Source organism: Protopterus annectens, chromosome 1.part0 (assembly GCF_019279795.1).
Source record: "Protopterus annectens isolate FY-2018-M chromosome 1.part0, PAN1.0, whole genome shotgun sequence".
NCBI classification, from domain to species: Eukaryota; Metazoa; Chordata; order Ceratodontiformes; family Protopteridae; genus Protopterus; species Protopterus annectens.
Window position 1 is genome coordinate 950,775,071 of NC_056725.1, and position 19,032 is coordinate 950,794,102.

At 36.8% G+C, this 19,032-nt stretch overlaps 1 protein-coding gene across 1 annotated transcript in view; it reads left to right on the top strand.

Moving 5' to 3' along the window:
• Positions 1-19,032, top strand: part of LOC122795950 (enoyl-[acyl-carrier-protein] reductase, mitochondrial-like) — a 688,493-nt gene that overhangs the window by 271,836 nt on the left and 397,625 nt on the right. The gene's annotated exons all lie outside the window — the stretch shown is intronic.

Below are 19,032 nucleotides of genomic sequence, written 5' to 3' on the forward strand. Positions count from 1 at the left end.
GGCAGTTGATGGAGTTGAAACTCTTCGATTACTATACAAAATGCCATGGGTAGAATGTGGATTCTTCATGAAAGTTGGAGTGCAGTCATTGCCTCAGGGAAACAGACTATGTTATACAATGCTTACATAGTGGGTGGTGGTCTTCTGTTCTACTGTCCTTAGAAACCAAATATGGACATTCAAATGCTGCACCATTGAGTCAAGGAATTGGTATGGGATTCACGGGGCTGACACTTGTGAAATTCCTGATGTATCCCTATCAGATGCTGAAAGGTTTCCATAACAAGGTTAATGATACATAAACATTCATGTCATGTTTTCCAGGCATTCTGTGCATCCCTTGGAGATTCCATGGGAGGCTGCATGCTCTTGGAGTTACTGATATGTAAGCTGTTGACAGACCTGCGTGCAACATACATCATTATTGATAATGTAACTGAATGTGGCCAGTACTGCATGCTGTCCTGCTAATATTGACCCTACTCCTAACATCAGCTAAAGAGTTTGTACAATACAAGCCCTGATGATCAGAGTAGCAGACTTCTGTGGTTACCTGTGCTAAATTAATACATGTCTGAATCATTCTGCCATGTTTGATTTCATCCTTTGCCTAAAAGATGGCTATCTTTAGCATGTTACAGCTCATTTGCATGCCTGTTGCTTTGGTCACATGATTCCACTACTTGTGCTTCTGATTTGATTAATACAAACCCTGCATGCCACCACTCATCCCTCTATTTTACATAGTGAGGTGTTTTAATTGCTTCTTAATATCATCCCAAGAACAATATTTCTGTAAGGTGCGTCTAACTAACACTGTGACAGTGTTTTTAATATGCTTCTCCATATTGGTTTGCTATGAAAGATTTGTGCAAAATCTGAACAAATTTCTACAAATAATCATTATAAACTTGAGTCATTGCACATCTGCAAATTTACAGATTGTTTACATCGTTCATTACACTTGTATCTAATATTACTTCTTTCAAGCTGGTGTTGTTAGCATCTGAATTATGTAAAAGAACGATGTTTGTATCCTTTGTACAATTTTATCTTATATTTATGGAGCTTATCTCCTCAGGTCTACTTTAAAAAAGAGGCTTTTTGCCTAGTTGGGTTTTCCCAGTTAAATGCAGATAAGTAAATGCATAAATAAATAAGCTAATGTACATGTTATTTCCTACATTTATATTATATCATATCATATGGCATGATTGGAACTGACAGCACCAGAGGAGCACATGGTATTGACATGAACATAAATGAAAAGATCAACATGATTTGCAACCTTGTGGGGTTTTTCACTGCTTAGTCTCAAAGCCATCAACATCATCTTTGGGCACAAATGGCCTATCTGCTCCCACCTTGCAATGTTTTGTTATTCAGAAACATGGTAGCCGCATTGAGGAAAGATCGTATTATCAGCTAATTTGCATGCCTCTGAATCACAGCTACTTATGCCATGTACAGATAATTGCTGATAATTGCTGATTTGTGCTTCACAATAGTTTGACTGCCGTGGCCTCTTCTTGTAAGCATAGGCATCCTCCTGACACTCTCCCACATAAACTAGTATACAATCAAATGCAAACACAACAAACACACACACACACACACACACACACACACACACACACACACACACACACACACACACACACACACACACACACACACACACACACACACACACACACCACAGTCCTTGCACCTGTCCTGAGTTGTCTGCCCTTCCCCTATTTAGTGATCACCCTAATCTCATACTAGTTGAAGTGCTGTTAAGGCACAAGGGTTTAGCATATTCCTGGTTTCTAGTGCTTCCCCCACCTCCCCCCAGCACAGTTATATTATTCCTGGTGGTTACTGTTTCCCTCACTTCACGATCACTGTAATAGTTTGTGTCATTGTGGCACAACTGTATATGCCTGGTCACTAATGTTTCACACCACCCACTCCCTGTACTGATATTGGTGCTGTTAAGTCACAGTCGTATCATCCTTGGTGACTAATGTTTCCCCCAACCCTAAATTCCTGTAATAGTTTAAGTTCCATTATGGCACAAGTGGCTATACCTGGGGGTTAGTGTTCCCTTCCACCTCTGATCTCCATACTATTATTGGCACCATTAAGGCACAACTGTATTATTCCTGGTGGCTAGTGCCCCCCCACCCCCTGCTCCCCATACTACTTTAAATTTTGGTAGATGAACATGGCCAAAGGCTGTGTTCACTACTGCAATGTGGTAGAGCTTACTGTGCTAATCTACACATCTGAAGAATTTCTTGAATTTCTTGGCATGTAGATGTTTTCCTGGAGTCAGTTCTTGGACAGAAGGCCCACTTCTAATTAATACATACCTCTCCCATGGACTACCTTATTAGCATCCAGCATGACCACAGATGCAGCCTACATGGTGCTACAGGACTGTGCAGCACCATGCTAGGGCTGTATCTGAATCCAAAACGGTTACTGCAACATGTACACAAAGGTGCACATATTGTGGTACCTGTATGAGTTCCCCCTTTTAAGTCTTGTCATAGAACTCAGTCTGTCCAATGTAATGTGTGAATTTTATAAGAAACAAAATGGGTTTCTAACCATCAGAACTACTATCCTTTGCAAATATTTCCCTTAAGACACTGAGGGGAAACTTGCATCTGTGAGCATTGTTCATTGTACATATTAAGGCTTTTGGTGGCTTTTGCTTATTTTTAAATGTTCATAGAAAATGTACTCTCATAGAGAATTTAAAAAGAGGAAAAACATGGAAATGTAGACTGTTTTTAAGTAATGTAATGGCATAAACTAGAAGCACAAAGTAAACACTTTATATTGATTACTTCATTCCACAGGCATGTACTACCTGATGCAGAAACATAATTGTTTCAACTGTTAATATGTAATAGTCATAAGGCCAGCATGCAACAAACATAACTAATGTCTTCTTCTCTTCATAGCCAAAGGCTCTAAGAAATTGAAAATGTGAAATAAGTTCTCTAGAAGGCTTAGAATGCAGAAAAATTAGGAACATAAGTAATATTTCCTTGAGCTAATGTGCCATAAAAATGAAAATTAAAAGCAATGACCTTTTATTTTACTGCATGCATATCTTCACATATTGTAGGTGGCAGTCGTGTTTCTTATGGCTGACTAAATAGCATTCATTGAAAAATCCATTTATGTGGGCTACATTTTTAAATTACAGCCATGTGGTGCTTGCTAACAAAAAGATCCCTAGTTAATGGTAACACATGCAGTTCACTCTGAACTCTTAACACACTCAGCTATATGGTTCACATACTTTTGTTACTATTTTATGTGTAAAAGTTTCATCCCATTTTATTAGAGACTTTTTCAGAATAAGAGATCAAATAAGTTAGTGCAAATATCGAAACGTACTACTAAAATCATATAATGCTCACCATCTAATAAAGAAAATTGCTTAATAAATACTGATTCTCCTTAAAAATATATTGAATAATAGAACATTATCGCCATAGAAATGCTGTTTCATGTTTCTCTAATTAAAAATGCATTTTTATATTAATATGTTCATTAAGCCATGGAGAATGTGTTGCTTCTAAATTCAGTTTCCAAAACACTTTCCCGGTCTTTACCATTAATGTCCAGCTGAAGCAGTTCAATTAAACAAAAAGTACACTTCTTAAAATCTATACAAGACTGTGTTCAAATAAGGCATTTCTGTCATTCTTATCTTTAATAACATAATTATGCTTAAAAACACAGAATGAAAGTTGACATACCAACATAAAACTTTACAGTTGCAAGATAAACTATAGCTTTAGAGAAACAATTGGTGTGACCGTTACCGTTGAATACCTTTTCCACTGATGTTACTGAAAAGTATGATGTGGTATCAATAGATCTACACTGTGCAGAAATATCACATGGAAACTTGGCTGCATTGAGTTAAGTAGTTTTATTACTGAGCTGCAATGTGCAGGGAGTGTGTGATTCAGACATGCACGTAGGGTGAGTGGTGATTGTCAAGCAATATTGCTTTCCATGGTATATGCTAATGGCGCTATAAGCAGAAGCTGATGAGCAACAGAGTTAAAATGGGAGGCATTGTGTATGTAAATGAGGCAATGGAGTGATTCAGAAATGTATAAAGAATGTGACATGGTGCTGCAATATTAGTGTTAGTAACTGTAGTGAAATCCTCATAGTAATGTTGAAGAATTGGGTAGATATGCTAGGGTTGCCGTAGCATTAGTTAATATGTAAATGCAACAGGCTGTTGTTGCCTCTAAGAGGCATTGTGTTGTATGTTGTCATCCTTGGAAGTGTCAGATTATCTAACAGAGTGGAACATTTCATGGTCTCAACTATGCCAGCACTGTGGTCTAATACCAGGTGGATATGGACATAATGATGGATTTGGTATGCATGTACAGGCCTCATCTGCAATTCCACGGAGTCATGGATTTCCCATCCCATTGGATACCAAGGTATGTTTTGCATTATGAACACTAGCTTCAGGGACTTTTCAGTGACCGACTGGGGAAGTGGGGGGCAATCCTCAGACATCTGCCTTAAGAACTTTCCATCATTTTCTAGATGCCCACAAGCAGCAGTGGACAGAACAAGCACAGCACGAGACCATTATGAATATAGCCCATTTCCCTGAGGTACTAGAAGCCCTAAACTGCATCTACATTGAAATAAAGGTCCCACCTTGGGACCTGGGAAAAAGGTATGTGAACAGTAATGGGTGTCACTCATCAATTGCCCTGTAATACATAGGGTATCATCTACAATGCATCAGCAGGCCACACAGGTGGTTATCAGGACTTCCACATATAATACACATCAACCTCTACTATTGGTATGTGAGGGGTGATTTCCCAGGGGCATCGTATTAGTGCTACCAGATGTGTCATAACTGATACCTTTTGTTAGACGTTTTCTCTGTAATATCACTAATAATATATTTTCCTATTTACCGTAATACTTTTTCCTACATCACTCTTTTGCATTTAACCATTGTCTCATTTCAACAGAACTGACACACTCTGCCCCTCCCTATTCTTCAGTTATTATATACATATACCTTCAGTTCAACTACCTCAGAACCCTAACTTCATTGGACACTGTCAGTCATTGCAGTTACCTCATCAAATGTATTACTGGAACTTATTTTACACTGTACCTGCATTGCTAGCTTCATTAGGATATGCTTTATTTACTTAACACAAAATGTATTTATTTCCATTTAAAAATGTATGAAAATGTATCTTTACATAACTAAAACCAAGGAGAATGTGTTGAATCTAAAGTCAGTTTCCAAAACACCTCCCTAGCCTCCAACACACTGTCAAAGTCTCCACCTCTAATGCCCACTCTAATTTCTCTGATAACTTTATTGGATTATACTACTATGCCCCTAAATAGGAAACAGTGTAAGAAATGTAGCTTTAAAATGTAACCTAAATATATAATTGTGCTGAAGCTTTAATACCCCACCACTACATACATACACCTTATACATAATGTGTTGAATCTAAAGTCAGTTTCCAAAGCACCTCCCTAGCCTCCAACACACTGTCAAAGTCTCCACCTCTAATGCCCACTCTAATTTCTCTGATAACTTTATTGGATTATACTACTATGCCCCTAAATAGGAAACTGTGTAAGAAATGTAGCTTTAAAATGTAACCTAAATATATAATTGTGCTGAAGCTTTTCAACCTGGGCCTCCACTGAAAAAGATCTTTGCCAAGAAGACTTTCATTGTCAACATATGCAAATAAATAAATAAATGTTAAAAAAATAAGTAAATAAATGTCCCAGAGCCCTGGCTGATGGCATATACCAGAAATCCATGGAACCGGTCAATCCATGGATAAAACAATACCTTATCCCAAATCAGGATCATTGTGTAGTATGTGTTTGAGCAGCTGAAGGATTGTTCTGACTACCTGGAGCCATTAGATGGTTCCCTGCAGTACAACGATGGCAGATGTGCTGAAATGTTTTCTTTTCTTTATGTGTAATGCTACACAATGCTACACAATATCATACTTAGGAAGCAGTTACAGGGGACACTTGCAGGAAGAAGAGCTCCTAGCATAACGGGTAGTAGAGGGTGAACCAGATGAAGGACTGGAGGAGTCAAGAGTAGAGTAGGATTATGGTAGATGGAGATGGGTTCAGTATGCATTGGTGCTGACAAAGAGGCAGCAGTTTGTACACAGCTACTGTCCAGTGTACAGCGTATGCACTACAGTAAAACTGATGCATGCAAACCCAACACTAGACTAATCTTACTCAAGCATGGGTTTGCCACACTGTGCATCAGACACAGGCAATACGAGTAACAATGTACAAAGGACTGGTCACAAGTATCATCATTTGGATATGTGGGGATGGGAACACAAGGGCACAATGTCTTTCACAGGAAAATGAGTGACTGTTGTAAGTGAAAACATACGGTTACACTGTTTGTAGGATATGAAGATGGAGGGAAATATTGCACAATGACTTTCCCATGGGCCACTGTCATGGGTTGTTTGAGTGTGTCAAGCACTGGCACTGGAAGCTGTAGTGGTGTGTGTGTGTGTGTGTGTGTGTGTGTGTGTGTGTGTGTGTGTGTGTGTGTGTGTGTGTGTGTGTGTGTGTGTGTGTGTGTGTGTATGTGTGTGTATGTATGTATGTGTGCTGGAAAAGCCACAGCAGTAGTTTAAGCATTGTGGCTCAATCTATTGGTCAGGACAAGGGCTCCTATGAGAGGTGCCTTACCAGACGTTGCATGGGTAGTACCATGGCTTTAGTTAGATGGTGTTTTGCTGTATTACTGTGACAAGCATCCGTTAGAAGACATGCCACTGCCTCATCTGGGACAACTAATGGGATGCACTTTCCTGGCTGTAGTCACTTCCATAGCTGATGCTGCCATGGACATTCTAGCACTGCATGACTGTGACATTGGTCATCCATGACCACCATCTGTCGAGATAGCAGTAGATTGGCTGCATAGGAAGTACCTGTCACTTGACATGTGGGTGTGAGAGGACATTGCACATGTATGTGAATGACTTGATCAAAATTGTCACACATATGGGATATACACTTCCAGAAGTCATACCTCATACCTAGAATTATTTCTATCAACTCAGTAATGGCTGTGGTGATATTAGCCTGTACCTCCACAATGGTCCTGCACCTACAGAGGCAGCTAGTTTGTGTGTAGGATAGTACCTCTGTCATGGATAAGCACCAGTACATTCCCCCCAATATGTTCACCCTCCACACCTTGTGCTGATTGTGGCAGATGTTGATGAGTAGCCCATAGAGATGGTGCTGCATAGGGATTCACTTGTGAACACAGCAAAACAGACAGCCCAGTATAAATATAATACCCCACCACTACATACATACACCTTATACATAATGTCAGTGCAGCTTTAATAATACACTGTGTACTAACAGTACTGGAAAATACCTTACCTTACCTTGCGAAGATACTCTTGCTGTTTATATCCCTGATGTTCCTATATTACATGGAGCACACAGAATTACCATGATATGCACTGAGTGGGGGCAATCTAAAGTAATCATATTTTAATACAGGTATAGCAATACCAACCTTGGGCATCTCTGATGGATATTCTAGGGGCACTTTGCAGAGTGCCTCTGTCTAACACCATGGTGTAGAATTGTGAAGATGATGTTCTCCCTCTGACACAAACTAGATACTCCTCCATCTCTTTAAGAGGTGGCTCAACCAGTGGAGCCCGTCTCATCAACCCACCTTCAAGTGCAAGGAGGAGAAATCATTTTTCTGCATCACAGGTAATGCTACTGGCCTACTTTGCACATGTTCATAACTGTAGTCCTGGCCACTGACAACATTGATGTTAACCAGAATACCATGTGTGGTTTTGGTAGGGATGTTTGACAGTATCTGGGTTGAAGAGCTGTTGGCCCTGAAGACAGAGTGCCTCCTTTTGTACCTTATTGTCTGCATCAGACAACTTTGTTTACTGACTATTTTTGTCTGTGGAAACCTTGCTTTTCATTGCTAGACAAATTGCTTTGAGTATGAAAAACAGCATGTCACCATGGCACCACTAACTTCTTCTGCCCACTCACTTCTTTACTGTATGATTACTTGTCTGTGTACCCCTATGAGGGTTTTAATCATACACATAAGCGTTATCTAGTGCCATTCTAACAGTGTTTGGCCTGCAAGCACCTTTAAGATAATTCCCATAAGAAATAAAAATCAGCACACACAAGTTACAACTTGCAGGTGACCGTATTCATGGAATGCTCCCCCTCCACCCAAATGTAATGTAATCATATCCTATGTGCCTGCAAAGACATGCGTTATCCAGTCTAATGTCAAGACTGGCTTGTTTCCTTTAAAACCTGTACTACACTATTGCTTCTGCTGGGTGTGTTTCCTATTAACCTTAATATTCCTTGTGCACAACAGTCTGTTAGAATCTTTTACTACTCTTTCCCCCAAAGCAAAGATCTTTAAATCCTCCTGTCATGTATTTGCAAACATATTCATTGATGTACTTGCATTTGTAGGTAGTACTGTGAAAGAAAGTGGACATACCTTTAACAAGATGGAATTCAGTATTCCTTCCTCAAGTCTTCTGTATTTTGTTTTCAAATTGTAGCTCCATGATTTTTTTCTGTAGCAAGATAAGGATCAATGCAGTCACTCTTAGTTATACTACACAGATTTATGCCTCTAGGAATTCTGGTCATGCCGATGACAGCTTAACTCATTAATGTTTTTGAATTTCTAAATCTGCACATTTTCCCAATGAGAAAACATCCTGGAAAGTTCTATATGACATTGTGCACACACCTGCAAGGTGTATTGTGCATGCTTGGGCATATGAAAACTGCAAGGGTTCCCACACAACATTGAGCCTCAGCATGTGAAGACTATGGCCATCGTACAGCAAAAGTACTATCATTGTTGAATCATGTGCAAGGTGGCTCACTGAGGTTACCATGTTTCACACCACCAAACTTGCATTGTGAAACTTGGCCAAAGCCTTCAATACTATTCCCCACTCGGGTATAATAGATAAACTCTCTCAACTAGGCATCAGTCCATATGTTACCAGATGGGTAGCAAACTGGCTTACTGATAGAGCCCACCTAATCAAAATAGGGGAAGTCACCTCAAGCAGTAAACCTGTAATGAGAGGTGTACTCCAAGAAATGCTCTTGGGGTCTCTGTTGTTTGGGATATACTTTTCTGAGGTGCAGGCCAAAACCAGTGGGCTATGGCTGGCCAAGTTTGCAGATGACTGTAAGCTGGGCATTGTCATTAATTCCCCTAGTGATGTGGACATCCACCAAGAGAGTTTCATCCAAAGAAATGACTGGTGCCAGAAACAATGCATCATCATCCCCTTTGGGGAGTGTGACATCCCCACAAATTATCACATTAATAATAAGGTCCTAAGCACACAATCAGTCATGAGGGACTTGGGCACCCAGGTTGATAGCAAATTGACTTTTGACCACCATATTGCCTCCATTGTACAGAAAGCTTTCTACTAGGCCCACCTCATTAGTAAGGGCATCTCATCCAGGGACAAGGTGGTCATAACATCCCTGTATTCTTCCCTTATAGAACCCATTGTTGAGTACAATGCCCCTTTCGGCATGTACCTCACAAAGCACATGCAGAAGTCAAGCTCCACTCAAGTAACCTGCACCGGCAATCTCAACTTGGTCTGTGACATCAATAGAACTTGTTGGCAGGACTGATTTGTGTCCCAGAGACTCCCCCATTTTATTAAATAGACTCCCCCTCCATGTCAAGCAAAGTACCTCATTAACCCTTTTTAAGGGCAACCTGGATAACTGGATGGTGAACCAGTAAAAACATATTCGGCGATTACAAGGACACAGAATAAATACATTAAATGTACTGTAAATAATAAAACTGTTTCTAGTCCACGCATTGAAATTAAATCTAAGCGACAGTTGGGAAATAAGTTTATGGACTCTAAAGTTGTTGCACATCCCAACACTGATGTTATGGATCAATTTTTGTGCGATGAGTTTGATTTTGATAATATAGAGCAAAATACTCATGTTAATGGAAGACGTTTGAGTTCCTCAAACGACCCTTTGAAAGAAATGATATTTAATTTAGGTAAGAAATTGCTTCAAATCAAGAACACAAAGATTGATAATGCATATTTGGCGAGGTGTATAAACATACAAATAGTGCCTAAAGGGCTCAGATTTTTTAAATTACCTATGGGTGTTGACTATAATGAAGGCGTTATCAATGAATTTAACAATATGTTTGATGGTTTTGGGTTTGTTTATATGAAATTGTTAATTAAAATAAATGATGAAAAATTGTCAACTTTAGTTAGAGAAGTGGAAGGTCTAAATTAAGACATTGTAAAGCATATTGACTTTGAATTATGGAGAGATTTGTATAAATAAGCAATTTCAAACAGCTGAAAATAAAGCGTATAGTATCTATCATAAGAAAAATGGGAAGATCCAGCGTGACATTGAACAGTATCAGTGTAAAAGAGCATATGTATGGCCACAGGATAGAAAAAATGTGCAAAAGGAGAGACATAGCAGTTATAGGTATATATCAAGGAATGTAGAAAGAGATGAAAATTTTCAAGGGGGCAGATTTTATCCAGCCCCCAAGAGGCAGTACACCCAATGGAACAGGAAAGTAAGATAAATAAAATTAAGGTAGATAAGAATAGCAACAGCTTTCTTGACATTTGTATTCCCTATTCTATTAATGAAAACCCAGCTGGTCAATTAATAAATACTAAACAATATTCAAGGGAATACTTTGATGGAGTGAAAGATAATTTACATAATGAAAAACAAAATAATAATAATATTTTAAGCACTTATAATGGTTTTAATGTATTTAATTACACAGATTTAGTAATTAGTCAGGAATTCATTCAGTTATTGAGCAAAGGTATGAAATGTATTCCTAATATAGGATTTAATGTAGTTGATACTATTAAATAAGTTAAGTTATATTGTAGAAGGTTGAACTTAGCTGTGCAATTTGAAGAAAGAGTGGACAATGAGGAAGTAAATGGACATAAAGAACTAAAGAAAAAAAGTTCATATGTCCCAATGCCTAATACACAAGTAGCCAATTTTGAAAAAAATGGTATGTAAAGACATTTATTGGCTAAATAGTAATATAAAAAAAGGAAATTCACACTACAAGGTTTTTCAAGATAATTTAACAATAAACGAACGGAAGTGTTTGAATCAATTAATGCACAATAATGAAATTAGAATAATGAAACCTGACAAGGGGGGAGGTGTTGTTGTCTACAACACCTTCGACTATAATACACAAATACATAATTTATTGCATGAGTCAGGTAATTATGAGGTTGTTTCAATTAATCAAATTAACATTGGATATAAATTTGGCTCTAGAAGAATATTTTTTAGATAACAGAATTACCAATGAAATTTATACATTCTTGAAAGTTGAATATCCCATTATGGCTCATTTAATAGGTATACCTAAGGTCCATAAATCTATTAGAAATCCTCCATTTAGACCCATTATCTCTGGATCTAAATCTAAAACATATAATTTAGGGGTAGCAATTGATAGATGGACCAAACATGTGTATGAGAACATTCCACATCTAATGAAAGATTCATGGAATTTTTTGGGCAGATTGACATCAGATTTGTGGAATGAAGATTTGATTTATTTAACCATTGATGTTACAGATTTATTTTCAAGTATTCCTAAGGATATTGGACTGGAATTTTTTAGTAACAGTTTGAGGAAATTTTCTAACTTGAGTTGGGATAGGATTTGTCTAATTACAGACATGATGGCACTAGTCCTAGACCACAATTATATAATATTTCAAGGTGAATACTTCAGACAGAGTAAAGGGGTTGCTATGGGGGCATCGTGTGCCCCCATATTTGCAAATCTAGTGATGTTAAAATGGGAGTCCGAATATTTGTTTAAAAGTAGATTTTACCTGGACATAGCATTCTATGCTAGATATTTGGATGATTTATTCATTTTATGGAAGGGTCAAAAAGACATAATAACTGAATTTATAGAGTACATAAATGGGACGACACAATTTTTAAGATTCACATATAATATAAATTTAAAGGGAATCGCGTACTTAGACACTTACATTAGTCATGTGAAGGATGGTTTTGCTTCCAGGATATATAGAAAAACAACATTTTCTAATGATTACATTGAATTCAACAGCAACCATCCACCACATATGTTTAAAAATGTCATTAAGGGACAATGCATAAGAGCAGCGCGTATGTCCTCCACTAATGAAATCATGGAGGTAGAAATGGAATTCATTTTTAATATGTTTAGGAATAGAGGATACCCTATAGTTATGCTTAAAGATACAGTAGATTTTGTTAAAAAACAATGGGGTAATAAATATTCACCACTATTAGGTAGATTGAATTCTGAAAGTGGGGACAAACAAATGAAAAATATTGGTAATAAACCTTATAATGTGATTAACGATAGAGTGTGTGTTTTGATGTACACACCGTACGTAAGTTTTATTAAAGAAATAATACAAATGCACTGGGATTTGATAACAATATCAGACAATATAGGTATGAAATTAGGGAGTCATCCATTTTTTGTTTATAAGACAGCACCGAATATTAAAAGGTTATTAGAAAGAGCTAGTAAACATGGAAGTGTTAAGGATGCCCAGAAGGGGACTAAAAAATGTGGACGTTGCAAACAATGTGGGTGTATCAATGAAGTAGTAAACATCAAGCTTGAAGACACCAATCATACATATGTCTGTTGCAGGGCAGGCAATTGTAATACCAAGCAGGTGGTATATCTAGCCACCTGTCTTGCCTGCCCTGCATTTTATATAGGTAAAACTGAAAGACAGTTAAAAAGACGTATTTATGAACATTATTATAAGATACAAGTGAAAGACAAGAATAATGCATTATATAGACATATACGTGATAAAGGGGAGCAACATTTATTTAAATTTGCTATTATTGACCAGGTCATCCATATGGAGGGAATTGGAAAATGTCTTTGGCATTAAAAGAAAGTAAGTGGCAAATACTTACAGATGCCACTAGATTCCCGGGCATCAATGATAGTATCAGCATTAAACCTTTTCTAATATTAGGTTAGCAATCAGTATCTGACTTGAATGTAGTTTTAACATACAGTGTTATATTATTATTATTATTTATTATGTATTTAACACATTTAAGTGATATATAACATTTTTTATATAATATTTTTTATATAACTTTTTAGAATATCTTTGTATTAATGGATTCAAGTGCAATGTTTTAAACAAAACAGGAAGATGTTCCTTTAAATATTTTTGGCGCCATTTCTGGCTAATTAAAATTTCGTAAAATTTTTAGTTACTAGTTCTGAGGAAGTCTGTATGCTGACAGATGAAAGCGCTCAACTAGTGAATGTTTCATTCAGTTTATTATTAAATTAAATTAAAGCAAGTTTCACTGTTCGAGCTGTGCTGAAGTTATTCCAGACCTGCACCAGTTTTGAGAGTTCCATCCAAAGAAATGACTGGTGCCAGAAACAATGCATCATCATCCCCTTTGGGGAGTGTGACATCCCCACAAATTATCACATTAATAATAAGGTCCTAAGCGCACAATCAGTCATGAGGGACTTGGGCACCCAGGTTGATAGCAAATTGACTTTTGACCACCATATTGCCTCCATTGTACAGAAAGCTTTCTGCTAGGCCCACCTCATTAGTAAGGGTATCTCATCCAGGGACAAGGTGGTCATAACATCCCTGTATTCTTCCCTTATAGAACCCATTATTGAGTACAATGCCCCTTTCGGCATGTACCTCACAAACCACATGCAGAAGTCAAGCTCCACTCAAGTAACCTGCACCGGCAATCTCAACTTGGTCTGTGACATCAATAGAACTTGTTGGCAGGACTGATTTGTGTTCCAGAGACTCCCCCATTTTATTAAATAGACTCCCACTCCATGTCAAGCAAAGTACCTCATTAACCCTTTTTAAGGGCAACCTGGATAACTGGATGGTGAACAGAAAATACACCTCTGGGATTCCACCTGTGTCCCTGCTGGAGAGTGGCATCGGGTGCTGACTTGTTGGAACATGAGCTAAATTCTTGGATAGGCTTGTAAGGGCCTTAGGGCCAGTAGCCTAGTAACTACCTGTGATCTTAAGATCCTATGAAAACTTAAAAACTGAAATGTTGTAACATTAGTTTGTCACTCAAAAATTAAAAACTGTTATGACCTGTTATCAGCCCTGCCACTGACTGTGATGTTGAGTTTCTGAAACTTGCACAACAAATCTCACAACTGGAAATGGGCATAACCACAAGACACCAGCAATGATTCCCTAGCTGGAGATGTGAAGAATGGAATTGTTTCTGAGGACACTGATATTTGAGAGGTGTCCCAGTGGTGTGTCCAAATCATTCTGTAATTGTTATTTAGGAACCAATGGGAACATGTAAGGTGTATGTCTGGTACTGCCTCACTATGGCAGTGACAGATGCTGCTGGCATGATGACTAGTGAACAGAGTAGGTATCACTGCAGTGACGTGAAATGGTGGCAGCTAGACCTTCTTTACCGATAGGAAGAAGATGACAAGGAGAGTGGCCTGGAGATGTACTGGATATATAAAAGGTTTCCACAATGACAAGCTATTTAACAAAACAAACAGGAATGAGAGGACTTCAGAGCCAAGTGTCACACAAAAGTAAACTTTATTGAAAAAATATTAAACGCTTTCATCCACTGATTTAATGGACTTCATTAAAACAACTCATGAATGAAACACAAGGCTTTTATAGCCTAATCTTAACTCTCATTAAGGATTAATTAATTGAATAATTACATAATTAGCATACCTTAATTAACCATCTCATTATCCACAAAACTAATCAATTTCAATAAAACAATGACACCCAACAAATATAAAATCACTATCAACATATGAATGCTGCAAAAAATAAATAGAATAGTTATGTCTGTAAAAAAATGAACAATATTAAAAATTACAAAGTAATAAAAAAAAATATATATATATATATATATATATATATATGTGTGTGTGTGTGTGTGTGTGTGTGTGTATATATATATATATATATATATATATATATATATATATATATATATATATATATATGTATATATAAAACCACTACCCCTAAACTCTGAGTCTGTTGAAACATTTTCCTTTTAGATAGCCTATGTTTCAAGGGTCTATATTAGATAATCGAACTTGCAAAAGTTTGACTATCATATGGTTGACATCATATGATCGAACTTTTAAAAGTTTGAACATCTAATAAAATAAAATAAACTGCACAAATAACCTATCTGTATGTTTTAAGCAGGGGGCAAGCTCCCTTGCACACCCCACGTGAGTGGCTGCACCTCCTCATACCCCCCACTCTTTAAATATACCAACTCTGAGATTGCACTACACTGCAGAAAAGGGAAATCTTCCCATTCCGCGCAGTATGAAGATCTCCATTAAAACATTCAAACTTTCAAAAATTAGATCATATGGTGTCGACCATATGACAGCCGAACTTTTGAAAGTTCGATTACCTAATATAGACCCTGTTTCAACAGACTATAATGTTTGGTTCAGGGGTAGTGGTTTTATATTTATTTTTATTACTGAGATGATAAGATGGTTAATTAAGGTTTACTAATTATGTAATTATTCAATTGGTGAATCATGAGTTGTTCTGAAGTCCATTAAATCAAAGGATGAATGCTCTTAACATTTTTTCAATAAAGTTTACTTTTGTGCGGCACTTGCCTCCAAAGTCTTCTCATTCTCGTTTGTTTTGTTACATATAAAAGGGTATACATCACTGATAAATTAATAATGTATAACCAAACTTACAAATCTGGGTCACTGAAAAACTGTTAGGCCATTATACATTGTTTATGTCACATATCTCATTATCCAAACTATTTTATATATTTTTTTATAATCCCATTATGTTTGATATTTAATGGCAGGCTTGCACTTTAGTTTTGACATGGTCTCTTTTTTATCTTAATAACAAATTCAATTATAAGAAGTAAATTCCTAGATTGTGTGTTTACCACATGAGCATTATAATTTAAAAATAATAACTCAACAGAACAGTGCAAACACTAAACATAAACTGCCACTCCATGAATCAGAATCTGGTGTTTCTAGATAGTTTTCATCATTGTGATATTGACTTCAGTAATCCATTTTGTGTAGCTCCGTATTCTTTCTAAATGGATTAAAAGTTTCATTACAAACAAGCAAAAGGTAGCATTATAGCTTAGTAAATTATTAACAATTTATATAAGAGAAACATCATTTGGGATGATGTTTGAAAAAAAGAAGAAAAATATGCAGTATTATAGAAGGATATAAGTGTTATTAATGATTTATAGAACGGAAGCATCTCTTGGACAGATCTATTTAAAATACATGTAAAATTAAGTGAATCGCTCTGAATAACTTCCTGAGCACACAAGGCACATTGCAATTTAACATAAATCTATGGGGATGCACATTGTATTTGTACTACTATTGAGGTTTCTACTTCTGGGGACTAGGAAGGATAGGGGCAAAGATTGTTTGGGGGAAAAATGTAAATCTCTGCAGCTTAAGCATCTCCTCACACCTAGAGATTTACATGTACAATCCCAGTACAACGACAAGTTTCCCTAAAGATTTGTTACTTTTTACTTTGTCTATTATAAAGTGGCATAAATTCAAAAGCAAAAATTCACAAAATGATGTTGCTATAGGGGGTACTCAAGAAGATAATATGTCCTAATGTAGGCATGTTGTTGTGAAAAGTTTAAAAAAGAGTGACTTTAACACTACAGACACGTGTTAAATGTGTGGCATGTATGTGTGTGTGTGTGTGTGTGTGTGTGTGTGTGTGTGTGTGTGTGTGTGTGTGTGTGTGTGTGTGTGTGTGTGTGTGTGTGTGTGGTGGGGGTACTGACACTGAGTTTAAATTTTTAATAGTTGAACTACTCTGAGTATGTATATGCCTGTGTGCGTATCTCTCTCTCTCTCTCTCTTTCTATATATATATATATATATATATATATATATATATATATATATATATAAATATATATATATATATATGAATATGTATGTATATACATATATAGACACACACACACACATATACATATATATATATATATATATATATATATATATATATATATATATATATATATATGGATTCACTTTATAACCTCGAAATGCTGAAATATCGAATTTCAGTATCTCGAGACTATAAAACCGAATCCACAAAACACCGACAAACAAAAACCGTGAAACCACATAACCGAAAACACCACACACACTACACTAAACATACAACAAAACATCCACATCACAACATAAACAAAAAAACAACACACATACACAACTCACACACACACACACACACCCTACTTATATATACTAACTCCGAGATCGCACAAACACAACACAAAAGCTCACTCACACACGCACATTCTCCAATCCCTCACACACACTCTAACTCCCACTCAAAACCCTTACAAAACACTCACTTACCTGACATAACACCTACATCCAAACATGGCACCGCTCACCAACAAAACACAAACCCAGACATTACATAGCGCAACTTCATAACCGCGAATTCGACATATTTTTGACATACGTCAAATTCGCGATTATGAACATTCGCTATTTTGAACATTCGACTTTATAGCTTCGAAATACTGAAATTCGACATTTCAGTATTTCGATGTTATAAAGTGAACCCATACATATATATATATATATATATATATATATATATATATATATATATATATATATGTATTATGGCCTCTTTTCAGTGGAGACCCAAGATGATATTTATTCTGGCTATTTGGCTATGACACTGGGAAAATTCCTTGAGTCTTTTCCATAAATATCCTCGGATCTTTTACATCCACCTGAGTTTCCAAAAACATAGGCAGGTGCAAGCTCAGTTTAACATGGCATCTGAAGGATGACACCTCAGGAGTACAGCAGTCACTTATGCTGTAATCCAGTACCTGCAATAAAAAAAAGATCCACGCATGAGGTGTGTAAGCAGAGCTCACAAGCAGAGCCCAAAGTTGAGGATGCTGTCTGTTGAGCCACTGTGAGTACATTGATGAAAATGACAAGAACATTTATTTTAAGAACAGGTAGTACCAAAGGTTTGAAAAAGGTAGGTAGCAACCACTAAATGAAGTCTGTCTGGAAAGAGAAGCTATGATGACTGTAAGTCTGGCCTGCAGGTTGACTGAGCTGTGAACAAATTCTTCCAGGACATAGCATTAATCCTAATGGAGGGGATTACAATAATGTATAAACTATACACTGGAATTCATGCCATCAGAGTTTATAGTCGTTTAGAAGAAAACTCAAGTATGACAATAGAGCAATAGGTTAACAAAAGAAAGTCATATGGAACAAAGGATAATTTGTTGTTAAATAAAGTCATAGTGGGGAACTGTAAAAGGGGGACGAATCTAAGTATGGCATGGATAGATTACAAAAAACATTTGACAGTATCCCACATGCATGGATAAAAGAGTGCTTAAAAATGTATAAGCTACACCCTACACTGATAAACTATATTACAGCAACCATGAAACAGTGGCAAATCACTTTGCAGTTAAGCCATGATAAAGGACAAATTATTATTCCAGGGATAAAAATCCAAAGAGGGATATTCCAGAGCGACTCTCTGTCACTGCTCCTCTTTTGTCTTGCTCTTAACACATTAAGCTGCCTAACAGATTAGGTCATGGCTATAATGTGGCTCCCAGAAAGCAACAAAGTGTGAAGACTTCTCATCTTCTCTTTGTCAATGATTTAAAACTATATAGCTCATCAGATGAGGACCAGAAAGCACAACTGCAAGTAGTCAAAACTTTTTCAGATGATGTAAGAATGCCATTTGGTCTTGATAAAGATTAATGTGC